Source organism: Etheostoma spectabile, chromosome 5 (assembly GCF_008692095.1).
Source record: "Etheostoma spectabile isolate EspeVRDwgs_2016 chromosome 5, UIUC_Espe_1.0, whole genome shotgun sequence".
In the NCBI taxonomy this organism is placed as follows: Eukaryota; Metazoa; Chordata; class Actinopteri; order Perciformes; family Percidae; genus Etheostoma; species Etheostoma spectabile.
Genome location: NC_045737.1, coordinates 6,170,547 through 6,185,285, shown reverse-complemented (window position 1 = coordinate 6,185,285; position 14,739 = coordinate 6,170,547). Strand labels below are relative to the sequence as shown.

The 14,739-nt window shown below is 40.0% G+C and overlaps 1 protein-coding gene across 2 annotated transcripts in view; it reads left to right on the top strand.

The window, feature by feature from the left end:
* unc5ca (unc-5 netrin receptor Ca) overlaps positions 1–14,739 on the top strand; it is a 187,370-nt gene that overhangs the window by 123,856 nt on the left and 48,775 nt on the right. The window lies entirely within an intron of this gene.

Sequence of the window (14,739 nt, the reverse complement as noted above, 5' to 3'; positions counted from 1 at the left end):
ACAGTGAAGGTGACAGTGTCAATTAAACTGTCTAACAAATAAGACATGGTCTCTTACTGTGTCCAGAAAAAGGAGCCAATCTATTGAATCCCTTTACCTTTAAACCACCGTCAGAGCTCATTGGAACTAAATGCAACTCCGGGCCTCACAAACCAATTAATTAAGTAATTAATGCTAAATACATCCAAAACATGTATTTCCTCAAAACATACTACCAATTCTTACATCTCTTACGTCAATATTTCTGTCAATACATGTAAAGGTGAAACACATCTTTTATCCAGGAAAGAAACGCTAATAGAATGGCATTTATTTGGACTTGTTTACTTCTGAATGAATACAATTGAATGAACCGAAAGGGGAAGGAATGGGCTATTGATTGAATTTGTAATATCAAATAAAGAATTGGATCTTTCCTTAGCTTTTACAAAATGTTGTGAGTACCCTGGCCATCCTCTGGAAAAACACATGTGTGTGTAAGTGGGTTTGTGTGTGCATTTCTGTGCACAAAACCAATTTATGTAATGCTGCTCCCCCCAATAGATCTTTACCTTAATCCTCTTTGAGCTAGCATAGTAAGCCCCACGGCTCATCTCCCATCACATTTTACCTTGAGCCTCAACCTCTGTCAGAAATCATCACCGTAATCCACAGATTAGTCAGCAATCTCTTTTTTTATTCTGACTGCCTAGGTGAATTATTGAAATGGGGTTAAGATTATTAAAATGCTGTTGCGATGGTCTATCACTGCAGAGTAATTTACAAATGGGGCAGATGAAGACGAGGGACTTCTGTGTTGTGTCAGTAATAAATGTGTTGTGGTTGGTTGTTGGGAATATTGAGAGGGATTGTGATCATTATCTAATAATGTGTGTGTTCACCCACACATGAATGACCACGCACAAAACACACATTCTGTAAGCCTTTTATAACCTTTGTATTTTCAAAAATGTAGTGTCATTCTTGCATTCACACACACACAGGAAGAGGAAGATGACATATATACTTCTAGTGTGAGATTTAGGAGCCTTGAGAGGCTTTTCATCCAGTGATAAGCGATGTCATTAAACTCAGACATTTCCTCACTATTTAATTATATTTACTATTTTCTCTTTCTCTCTCTCTTTCTCTCTTGCTCTCTCTTTCTGTATCTTTATACAGTCATAAAATCTGTTTTTCTGCAGCTCGTATTGTCAATAAATTTCCATTTGATTTCAATCACTGGTTCTAACTACACTGACACTCAAACATATATTGTCTGCAAAATATTCTTGCTATAAATTATGTTTTTTTCCACCTTTCCTGCATGAGTTGTTTGCAGACTATAACTTTGTTTTTGTTAAAACCACTAAATGCAGTTGTTTGTATTGGCTTTCTCACAAGTGGAAGAATTCTGCCATTTTAGCCTTCACAGTGGCTATAACTGCGAGCACTCACAGTACGTTCGCCATTTCAGGAAACCATCAATCAAAATTCAGAAAGGGAAGCTTCTCATTATATTGAGTCGCACTATGTTTTGTCTCTTAGCTGATGATTTTCTTCCATTTTTATAGAATACAGGATGTACTGTGTGTAGGCCGGTGATCACATGTAGTTTTTAGTTTTCTGTGGTCCGACGGTTAAGACTTTTTAAGACTGGGGCTTTGTTCTTTGTGTGTGCAGTATGTAGAGGGTTGAGTGGGTGCTTGACTCAGAAATAGGAGAGTTGGAGATAATGAATGCGTTTGTGTGGATCCCCTCCACACCCCAGCTACTCTCTCCCCTTTCATTACCCATTCAAAGGCTTTGGCAACATTATAGTATGATCTGCCTTTGTAATTAAAGGAACCCTTTTTAATGTATTTCTGGCAGTGAGATGGAAAGAGTATGAAATGTTCTGGTGATGAAATGTTGACCCCTTCTTTAGTTGATTTAAAAATGAATGCTTGTTTTCAGAGAGTCTTCGACGAAACCTCGCACAGTTTCCCATTCCAGCAATTTTCTCTGTCTCCATTTCCGTGTATGTCTTATATTAGGACTCTTTGCTCTTTTTTTACCTTTGTCTCTTTCTCTCACTATCCCCGTCTTTCTTGACACACTTCTGAGACAAAGCTGTGGATAGATGGTGACATGACAGTATAGAGTGTACTGCATTGTCAGGCAGCTACCCGTGCTGCCCTCGGCAGTCCTGACAGTGTTGTCATGGATGAAAGAACACACTGTTTTGACACAAGGTGCGACAGTGTCAAATAACAAAACTCTGTTCTGTTCTGTCAAGTTGTATGAGTTGTCAGACCTTGTTAAGTCTTTTAGGAGCAGAGAAAACTTTGAAATTTGTGAAGTTGGGCACACAAGCCTGTGACATCTATAAAATGTGTGTGCATGTGTTATTATAATACAATGAACACATTGAAATGTATTTATGAAATAATTTAACACCTAAAAATAGTCCTAATGCTGAGTTGAGGCATCATTTTATATGCTTATCTACCAGAGCAATTTGAACAGTAAAATCCTCATTTGGGACCAAGACTGAAAAAGTTTAATAAGCCAGGGCTTTGTATAATTGCTAAAAACTAATTGCTTTTCACTTACATAACTATTCATTTAAGTAGTCTTCAATGAGTTATTTAAGGCGATAATTGTCAGTGCAATTTATATTTTTATAAATGTGACTGTGTTGATAACACAACATTATCAGTGATGACTGTCTGGAGTAGAGTGTGTAATGAAACAGAGAGTGTGTGTGATAAAGAGTCTTTTATTGCCATGACGCCGTCCTCCATTTAACACTGTAAAATGTTTTTTGTTGTGTGAAATCAAATATGAGCCCATTTTTGCTGAGCGGTATTAACCATGATACTGCTTACTCACTGAAATTGTATTGAATCATCAGCTTAGTAAAGACTGCCAAGAAGCACTTGGCGCTACAGATGCTTTGCTGATTTCTAAAACATAATTCATTCAAAGGTAGGATAGCTTTGGGCTACTTAAGTGTGACCTTGCAAAGGTCGATATACAGCACTTAGAGTTAAGATGCTCCTTTAGCTCTTTTGGGAACCATAAAGAGGGGATATGCTGCTCACGATGACATCTGCTGTCTTTTTGTTTGGAAACTGTAAAATCAATGCTGCGCAGCTACACAACATTGTATCAAAGTGGTGGCATTGACCAAAGCAGGTTAATTATTCTGCTGAAAAATGTGTTTTTGTTAACAGCTGAACACTTTCGACTTTGAATAGGAAAATATCATAATCCTCAACTCACTCACCAAAAATAAAAACTGCAGAAACCCAGTTTGAATGTACTTGAGAGGGGCTGTTTTCTACATGTCCATGTCCATGCTCATACTTTACACTGTACCTCCCTTCAACAAAATGCAACACTAACAAACAGGGAGGTCTCCGATAGTTCAGCTGACCCGGCTAATAAAGCAAAGCTGATTTTGTATTTTGTTATTGGGCGGTTTTAATAACACTGGAGAGTTGGAGAGTCAATTAAAAAGGATTAGCATGCCCCCAATCAGCTCAGTGCCTCTTCATGCTTTAATGATTATGGAGTGTCATCAGCACTCCTACACTGTACAGTGAATCAGCTTTGACACACACACGCGCACACACACACACGTGTACACACACACGCACGCGCAAACACACACATATCATGCCTTCACACATGTGTTAGAAAAGCACTCAAAGGGTTGGCTTCCCACTCATGACACAAATACAAATACATCCTGTACATTTTTTTCCAAAAAAACGTGCTTTCCTTTTTAATTTAGCAGGTTTTGTTATATGCATTTTGCACTAAACATATTTTAAAAAATGTTTGTAAAGTCAGAATGCACTTTCATACATTTCTTTAATTCTTAAGGACAAATAATAAGGCATAATGTATAGTCAGTTCTTTTTTATTCAGACATTGTGATTTTATCATGAACCCTGCTTGTAGAGACTGACACCACTAGTGGGTGAGCGAGATTGAAGATAATAAACCAGTTTTTTTTTAAGTATACCCTTAATCCTACCTTGAACATGCTTTCTTTATTCAACTACACAACTAAGATTGAGCTCTATGGAGAGGGAACACAGTACGTCTTCACTGATAAGCCTGTGCATTTTGTGACTACTGGGAACAGAGGGAGGAAAGACAAAGGGAAACATACGTATAAATTAGCTTGGAAATAACAAACACTAGGGCTGCACAATTAATCAAATTTTAATCACGATCATGATTTTGACTTTCCACGATCACATTTGCGTGATCGAGCGATTTTTTAAACGCGTCCTTTCATAGAACGCTTCGGGTTTGTTTTGCAAAGCCCATCTACCGCTCCGTTAACCGTTGTCTGATCATGAGCCAGTCAGAGTATTTCCCGTCCCCGCGCAGCTTAGTTTCTAGATGTAGACAGTCATAGAGGACAGAGTAACGGGAGGAAAATTCAACAGATTGCAGTCGGTCATACGACGGTCTCAAGGTTTGCCAGTTTACTAGTAAACGCAACATTTTGTCCTGTCTGTGTTGTTTTTCAGACAACAGCAGTGACCAGTGCTAGTCGGTGCTATTTAGTGTCTGTTAGCTCACAGGGCTCTAGGGCTCGAGTAACATTTTTCCTCTAGGTCGCACCGGTGCACCTAATGTCCTCGCATCCGCTGCAATGTTGTTTATATGGATATGGTTTAATTTTGCCTTACATGACCCATTTCTTCTGTAAAGCCGTGCTTGTGTGGGATCTCTCCTACGCTCTCTCCTCTTACTCTCCGAGCAGCCCCGCCACACAGCGGCGCCAGTCCACACTTCTTACATTTGTCTACAGTTTTAATTGTTATTAACACAGCTGTATATTGTTAACCATGAGAGGCAAACCTGTATTTGTATCAGTGTTTCCGCTGGTAACTCTGCTATCGCGGCCACAGCGAAAAACACAGAAGAAGTTATTGAATGAATGAACTAACTTGAAGTTGTAGAGTAATAGGTTGAGAGGGAATCTGTTGGACCTGGGTCAGAGATGTGACCCATGTCCAGAATATCATAGTTCATAAAATTTCAGCGCAGTGACGATACAGACATTTCATGTCTTGATGTTTTGGTTAAAATCAACAAATAATCGTGATAATTAATCGTGATCACAATATTGATCAAAATAATCGTGATTATCATTTTGGCCATAATCGTGCAACCCTAACAAACCACCCTTTGTTAGAAACCTTGAACATCCACCTCGGATTGAATTGATTTAATTGCTTTTGACATCATTTTCCGATATCAGAATCAAAATGGTTGTTGTTGAGACCACATACATGTCTGCATGCACATGTCTATAAAGGAAGCAAAATTAGGTCAGGGTTCTTAGGTAGATAGCACAACGTACCAGAGAAGCATTCAATCATAATAAGCAAAGACATTACAGGTGTTCTTATTTCTTATAATGCTAAAACACTTAAATGCTCTTAAGCAGCTTGTGGCCTGTGGTTTCTTTTTCACACTCTCCCATTGCTGTAATTTCATCCTCACTCTTATTTCTGTCTTCTCTTCTCTCTCTCTTTTTCTCTCCTCCCTTCTCCGTCTTCTGTTGCCATTAGTGATGTTAAAGTACTTAGTGAACTGGAGAGTTCAGCAGGAAACGTGGAATACATCACTGTCCAGAGAAATAAAGAAATCAACAGAGACACAGATCCAACAAGCTTCAACACTTTTACCGCATTGACCCGTAACCATGCACAGGGCTGTTCTATAATTTAACAAGCTGTCAATCATTTCAACACTGGCTCACAACAACCAGGGAAGACAGTTACGCAACACACTGTCTTTAAAGTGTTAAAAGAAACTCCATATTATCTCCCTAAGGGCACTTGCTGTGTCTGCTTAAGTTTGGGCAGTAAAGTCATTATTTTTTGTTACATTCGGGATGAATTACAAACCAGACATTACTTCTGCCTATAGCTCTCATGAAATATGTGTGGTGCAAAATATGTGCAGAAGAAATATTGCTTTGTGACATTCAGGGCCTGCACATTAGAGAAAAACTCAAAGTACAGACTGCTATGTTAAAAGCATAGGAGAGAACAGGTTTAATCCTTTAATTTCCTAACTTTTAGTTCTTCTATCGTAAGAAGAAAGTGTTTCCCTTTTGAACTTTTCCCCGGTGATCTTTGAGGTGTTGAATCGGATTCTACCACTTACTAGGTCAGCATCTGTTTGGGGATGTTTCCTCAACGTGTCTGAGCTGGTGAGTGGATTTGGATGTTTTTCGTCTTGCCTGTTCCTCTAATGATTTGAGCCAAGGGTCTCATTTTAACTTTTCATCCTCTAGAACTCTCACCCCAAACTGTCATCTGGATTTCTTTTCTCCTCCTTTCAGCTACCACTGCTTCTATCCCAGTCCCAATGCATTTTCATCCTGAGAGCTGCAAATCTTAGTGTTTTTTAATTTACTTTGTTTTTTCATTTAAATACTTATTTATTTTCTGTTCATTTCAGTTTTCCTTCTGTCTTGAAATCAGTTCTTGGTTCCCAGAATTACAGTAAACAATGACTTTTTTTCATGTTGACAATAAAGAAAGACGTGTCCTATTATTTCAAATCAATATTTCATTTTGTATAACCATACTTTTCAGTTATTAGCAATTTTCATGGCCTGGAAAAAAATAGGCTATTTCTATGCAGTTTTAATAAAAAATGTGCTTTCTGGCTGTTTGCTGTGGCTCGGCGGTAAAGTGGTCACCTGCCAATCGGAAGGTTGGTGGTTTGATCCCTGACCCTGCGGTGTCCTTGGGCAAGACACAGAACCCAGAGTTGCCCCTGATGCTGCACCATCGGAGTGTAAATTTGTGTGAGTGTTTATCTGATGAGCAGGTGGCACCTAGTACGGCAGCCTTGGCCACAGTGCATGAATGTGCGTGAATGATGAATGGTTCTTCTGTACTATGTAAAAGTGCTTTGAGTAGTCATTGAGACTAGAAAAGTGCTATTTAAGAACAGCCCATTTACATTCTATTTTTCACCTGGCAATGTGGTTTTATAGAAATAGTCTGTCAGTACATAGTTTGAAGCATTGGGACTTCCGGAACTACTTTGTATTGCCAAGCCTCATGCTATGCTGTCTGTCTAAAGGCCCTGACACACCAAACCAACGGCTGACGACTACTGCCGTTGACGGCCACCTGTGGCCTCGCCTCTCGTCGGCCCTCGTCGCCTTTGTATGGGCCAAATATTATCACTAGAACACACTGCACAGAACACAGCTGACTGCCAAGTACCACGTACATTTTGAGCATGAATGCAATGAAATAACTCCCCATACCAGCAGACGGTGGTAATCTATTCATCATTCAACAAAACAAGCCAAACCGTATACCTTTGCTATGATACCCACAACAAACAGTGTTTGCGCTAGCCAGCAGCAGCAGAACCAGACAGAGCCTGCGGTTCCTCAGCTTACCCCCCCTCCAGGAAGACAGCGGTACTGGGAGATGGCTAGCTAACTGGACTGTTTCTCTCCCAGGCTGTGATCTGTTGTCTCGGCAAAGCAGTCTGCCTACAGTGGGAGCGGAACGACCAAATGGCCCGCTACTGGCTTGTTAGCTAACGTTAGCTTGCTAATATCCTCCACCCAACATGCCTTCATCATACACTGGTTACTGTAAAATAAACCAAACAAACATTTCACTCATCTGACGATAATGTGCTTTTCTTAGATTTGACAAAAGCGTGTGAATTAGCAACACACATTTTTAAAATATTACTAATTTAGAGGCTGACCGGCTGGCTGGTATGCTAGCTTGCTTGCTTGCTATGATGCTAATTGTTTAGCGGTGCAGAGGGCGCAGAGAGATGTCTATTACGGTCTTTATTTTAAATATCACGGTACAGGACATTAGTTAAACGTTTTTTTAAGTCCAAGTTTATTTTGTAATGTATAGGGATCTTTTAAAATACATGTTATGTTGGAATGAAAAGGCCTAAATAAATTAGTGTGTCAGGGCCTTTATGTGCTCTCTTTCATAGTTTCCGAACTTCCACGTCACTGCCCTTTTTCTCTGCCTCCTTCACTTTATGCACATCTCTTTTTCCAATTTACTAACCAACTACCTGCACCACGTCTCAAAAGTGTAGCCCATCTTTCCATCCTCCACATTGGTAGTTCATCTCCGTAATGCTTGCGTCTTTGATGCTTGAGTGATAGGTTGCAAAAGCTAGCAGTAGCTAGAGTTAGCCTGGTGGATGGCTTTCTTTTTTTTACACACTGACAAGGTAAAATAGTACCCATGACAACTTTCTCCTGTCTTTTCCTAATTTTTCCTCCTTCATCTCCCTCACATGACTTCTCTTGTTTTTCCAGTTTGACCTAATGGATTACCCCAATATATCCTCCACATATATTGTCTCTCCGCTCCCTTTTCTCTCCATTCAGCACCTTGGTCTCGTTGTGCTCCCCCTCCATCTTTCTTTCCCTAATTGTTGACAAAGCATGGAAATTCCAAATCGCTCCGTCTCCCCTTTAGTCTCCCTCACCTCCTACTTACCTTTTCATTTGTTATTTTCATTCCATTGCATTCTCTCTTTCTCTCCATCCACAGGCTACATCTTTTGCTTCCTCTCCCCATTTGTTGACATTGTTGGGTTAGCTTTAATGGATCACCCATAGATATCTGCTGCTGGCCTGCGCTGCCTTTTTCCTCATCCTCCCCCACCATAATCACTGCCTCCCTAACTCTTTTCTCTTTCTCTCACTCTTTCACCATTGCTGTGGAAATACCTTTCCTGTATCCAACCCTCTCTTGAGATTTTTCCCCATCCATCTTTTCCTCGCTCTGTCTCTCTCCACTCTTGAATGTTGACGTGAGAGGGTGAGTCTAATAGATCACTGTGAAGCATCTGCACCTGTGTTAAATCTCAGAGGTAACGGTGCGAGTGTGCGTGTGTGTGTCTTTGTGCATGTGTGCACCCTAGAAAAGCAAATGCAGGCTTTCTGTTCAGCACATCTGCGACCTCCTTTAGTGCTGAGCAACTTCCTTGTTTTACCTCTCTTTTCCTCTCCTTCATTTCACCTGCTTCTACTTGTTCTCCCTTTTCTTCTTTCTCCCTCTTCTTGCTATATTCTATAAACTTACATTGTAAAAAGGAAACTACAAATGAACTTTGTTGCTTTATTTTAGTTCTCAGGGACATAACACAACTGTAGTTAATATGTTAAATGTTAAATGTTGCAAAACACAGGCTGCATTAAGATATAAGACAAAGACGTGCTATTTTGAGTCACTTTCACAAGCACCAGTCACAGCTCAGTTAAAATAATAATCATATGTGTGTATCATATGTCCATGCCATGCATCAATCAGTGTATGTGTACCAAGGTGCAGTGGAGTAGTAGGTTATAAATAGGCCTCTGTAGGCCTGTTCCTGTCCAACTGGGTGTCCTCCTGTGTCCCAGTTCTGTCTGTGTGGGACACCTTGGCGAGCGCTCTGCTCTTCCTCACACTGCTGCACATTGGGATTTTTTTTGTTTTATATGCATCCTTGATGTCCCTACATCTTAATTCCTAGTGGTATACAACTAATTTAGGAGCATACACTAAGTCCTTGTTCCTCTAATGTACAAGACCTCTGAGAATTCCCTGATCTTGCACACACATTGGTTTCAGTAGATAATATATTGTAGTATATGCTGTACATATTTTCCCTCCTTTTTAATTGTGCAGTATGAGTATGTCTCTCAATCTTGAGGAATGCACACCAAGTCACAATGCAATCTACATTTTCTACACTGTTTCTTTGCAGGACCAACATTTATGATTACGAGCAAATCACAAAATAGCCAAAAACACTGCATCATGTAATGTAATATGGAAGTACGTTGTGGTATAATCTTTAGGGTAAGCCTGTTTTTTCTAGATTTTTTGCCTGAACGTCTTGTGTAACAGCATAGGAGCAAAATAATAATAATTTAATTAATAGAATAAAATGTTTTCTCAATGGATTTCTGGAAAGATAAATGCAATGAAAATTCTGAGAAAGATATTAAGCTATTAAGTCCAAACTGCTTTTTTTAATCATAGGTGTCTTTTCAAACATCAGTGTGGGATGAGTGTCTATGGCAACCCAGTTATGTCAGTATGGTTAATTAGGTCTCTATGTCACTTGCCTTGGTCTAGTTAATTAAGCTGTCAAAGCCTCTGAACCCATGTTGGCATGCACACATATATGCCAGACCACTGACCACCCACCCACACACACCACCACAACACCACACACACAACACACACCACACACACACACACACACACACACACACACACACACACACACACACACACACACACACACACTCTCTTCACCCTCTTACATCCCATATATATACATGCATGCACGTGTACAGTGACCTTGCGTTAACCTGCCCAATCTGCCCGGTCTGCCCAAACCTGGCGTGTATTGTATTGTAGTGGGGTGGGTGGCCGAAGTAAATTCCCCTCAGTAGCAGTGGGCAGCAGGATTGTTTTAATCACCTCCCAAGTGTAGCGAGGATACAGACTGCAACACCAGGACATATGGCCAATTAAGATGTGAAATGGCACAGATATATTGTAGGTGACTGGAAATCACACCTCACACAATCAATGTAGTTGAGTGGCAAGGTTATTATTTTTGACAATTGTTCCTGACTGCACTGACATCGACACTGTTCTTAGCGGTAAAACTAATCAATTTATTGAAGCTGAATTTGATTTTTTTTAATCTCTTCTGTCAGTCAGTTTATCCTATTTTCTTATGTCCATCTGTCTCTTTTCATAATATAGCTCTGTTATTTGTCTGCTTATGTCTGACTGCCCGTCTTAGACGGCCTCTTGTCAGTATTCTATGCTCCCTTATTATATTCCTAAATCCTGTTTTTCAGCAGGTCCTAGTTCGTTGATTTGTCACCCAAATGGAGACTTTGCCCTGCCTTTTCATGTTGTGTGTCTACTCCACTCTTAAATATCTGAGGTGAACTTTCCTCAGAGATGACACTAAGTTGTACACACAGTTAGTAAAAAAAACAACTAAAAGGCTGTATTTGTATCCTATTGATTCCAACAAGTACAAAGGACTAAAACTCATTGGTTAGGATAAAAAAAGGAAGGTAGATTTTTGTTTGATTCAAAGTAAGGGATGACTAACAGGAAAGTACATTCTTCATATTCTTCATTACTTTATTATAGGCGATATGGTGAACACAGATGTGAATGAAGAATAGATCTGTGTGTGTTTGAAAGCTGTCAAATCAAGTAGAAATGTGTCATAGTTGTATTAAACAACCTCAATGTGGTCTGGTCTGCCCTTGTATTCATAGTGACCACCATGAATGAGGAATAAAAGAAACACTTCCTGGTGTGTCATGGTAGGTTCATTCGTCACATTTAGTCTGATTTCAGTTTAAGTGCTACATTTATTCGATGCTGAGGGAAGCAATTTAAGACAAATTGTTTTTGTTTTTTTTACACCATGGTGGTTACTCTCCTGTAATTGTTTGAAACAACAGTCATTTTGTTCATCTCATCACAATGAGTTAATTGTTTTGTCTAATATCAATGCACGCACACACAGTCGCACACCAAGTCTACACCAGATTCATGTGCGCTGTTGGATTAAATTTCTATTAGCTTTCCTCGATTGAGTTTGGAGATTGTTGATTAGCCAGTAATGGCCTTTGTTACTGCACTAATGAATAGCTTGATTACTATTCTACTTAGCTACACATCAGGAGGCGGGTGATGTGTGTGTGTGTGTGTATGTGTGTGTGTGTGTGTGTGTGTGTGTGTGTGTGTGTGTGTGTGTGTGTGTGTGTGTGTGTGTGGGTGGGTGCGCAACATTTTTTTGGAATTATCCTCTGACGAACACACAGACAGCTAGAGCCAATTGTCTGGGTTTGTGTCAAGAAAGCTGATGGCAGCAGAAGAAAAAGATGGATGGTATGCTCTGCCAACACTCATCTCTCATTCTCCCTCTCTTCTCTCCCTCTCTGTCTCTGTCTATGCCTCTCAATATGTTCTCTCCCACCTGCTCGCTGTTTCTCCAGCCTACTGTCACTCCACTATTGTCTTTTTCTTAATTCTTCCATCCCCTCCACGTCTTTGTCTTCTCATGACCCTCTCTCATCGGCATTCTCTTGCTTTTTGTTTCTTGCCTTCCTGTGTTACTGTCCTCCTTCCTTTCTTTCTTGTTTATCTCTGTCCCATTTTTTCTTTCTGCTGACTGGAATGCCCGGGCTCATGAGGTTGGGTTGGCATATTGCATTTTGTGTGTGTGTGGCTTTTTTAATATGTCTCTGTGAGCATACGTGCATGTGCGAGTGTTTGGTAATGGAAACAAGCATGCCAATTACAGTGATGGCTCTCTAGATTCCAATCAGAGCCAATAATAATGAGTGTGGCACATCTGGCAGTGTGCGTGTGTGTGTATCTGCGTGTGTGTGTGTGCTGGTAGGAAGGGCAAGGTGTGTGTATAGGAGGGCGTTATGATTGGGAGAGAAATTACGCTTCTCCAAAGTCGCACATTCAGTAAACATCTCTGCAATCTACACATAGAAGGGTGTTATGGTTAACTAAAGTTTTCGCAGAAAACCTGACATACACACCTTCCAAACGTCAACAATGCATCATGCGGACATGCACACCAGGGCTGCATAATTTGGAGGAAAAGTAGCTTAGCATTTAATTATTTTAACAGTGCATTATTAAAATGAGCCTAGACTCACTAAACAGCTCGAGCTTAGCCGCGAACACGTTGACAATGTGAAATAGTATTATAATATGATCTGCTCACACACTTTGACTTTTACGGACAAGCGGATCAGTTCCTTCTCTTGTTTTTGCTCATTTTTACGCCTAAAACACACCTATAATTAATTAAGCCACAAAGTAAAACCCTTTTGAACCACTTCGAACATGCAGTACAAACACATGGCACTTTCTAGACTCAAATGTTGCCACTGGACATAATCCAGCCAGAAATTATATTTCCCTTAAAACGTCTTTGGCTAAACAAATTAGTAGTCAATAAACGTAGTTTCTATTAGACAGGGTTGCATAGGTAGCCATTACATCCTATCTAAGAGAATAAAGCTCCCCACATACTTCTCAGTTGCAATTTATTTTTAGTTTCATGAATCACCGTTCAAACACATCCTCAGGGTTAGTCAGATAAAGATATGCCATATTTATTGATGAAACACAGATTGCATCGGAGGTATGATAGTTTATAAAGATCAAATACAAATTGCACTGCACAAATCTTGTGTATAGTTGGTTGAAAAAAAGTGACTTGCTCTAATTCTCTGTCCTTATCTGTCTTGATTGTCCCTTCACTGTCTCTATCCTCTGATGTCCAACACCTCGGTCTCAGCTGCCATGTAATGAAATGGTGAAGCTTGCTGGAGCGGGTGGTGGTGTTGGGGGGGGGAATGTTGGGATTATTATAACATTGGCGTACACACGTCACACACTCAGACTGAGTCTATGCCCACACATAGGCACAGTAATCACTTCAGTAGCTCTTTAACCCACTCATCTGTGGTCTTATAGGGATCCAGATAATACAGCTAATCAAGGGTATAATCCCATTAACACTTTGGTGATTTACAGGCATGCACGCACACACACACACACACACACACACACACACACACACACACACACACACACACACACATACACACATACAGAATTGATTGTAGCTGGTCTGTTTTGTGTTTTGTCATACCCTCATTGTGTATCTGTGCGTTGGCGCCTGCTGCTACTTTGAAAAATTAATGTTGTGATTCAGTGGCACATTCTAGCCATAGACCCTCTATCTCTGCACTGTTATCAACTCCCATATGAGACTTTTTGTAGTGGCTCTACAAAGCATGTCATATTTTAGCATTTGTCATAGATATTCTTTGCTTTGTTATCTCACTTCTTGCTCTGTGGTCTGCCATTTGTTTTGCTTTTGCAAGATTTACACTGTTTCTCTTTGTGACACGGTGTGACTGTGATGTTCCTGCTCTCAGTAGCAGATATGCGGCAAAGCTTTGCGTTTCAAAACCTTTTGTGCTGCTCTCCAGTGAAACAAAAGAGAGTATATATCTCTATATCTTGGCCTACTTTTATCTTGCGCAGCATGCGACCAAGCCTTTGTTCCACTGCCAAAGTAAGATGCATATCTTAATAGACTGTGCAATACATCCCACTTTTCTGTTGCCTTTATATTGCACATCATACAATGGGATATTTGTCCTAAAGTTGCGAGTTAGACAACACATGGAAGTACTTACAGATTCAAATTCATTCCTCTTTTCTACACATAGTCTATGTTGCAATATCCAAACACTACAAGTACGACTAAGGAAAGACAAATCTGCTTTTATCTAGACTTCATTGGCCCAAGGTTTGATACCTGTAAGAAAATTATTGTCTCAGTTATTGGGTCAAGCAGAAAAAAAACATGAGTCAAAGTGAGTGTGTAATTGATCAGACAAAGTCTTCATCCCTTTGAAAAGAAAACCATTTGATTTCTTTGTCTACAGAATAAAAGAATGGACTCTTCTTGAACCTTTTTAAATCCTGTTACAGTTGAAACAGAGGACACGAGTATTGCTTATGTTTAGTGATCACACACTGCAAGCATTTGAAGTATCCTCACACAGACATGTATAATACCATTATTTCATATCCATGGCATGTTTTAATTTGTGTGTGAGCGTGAGCGTGTGTGTGTGTGTGTGTGTGTGTGTGTGTGTGTGTG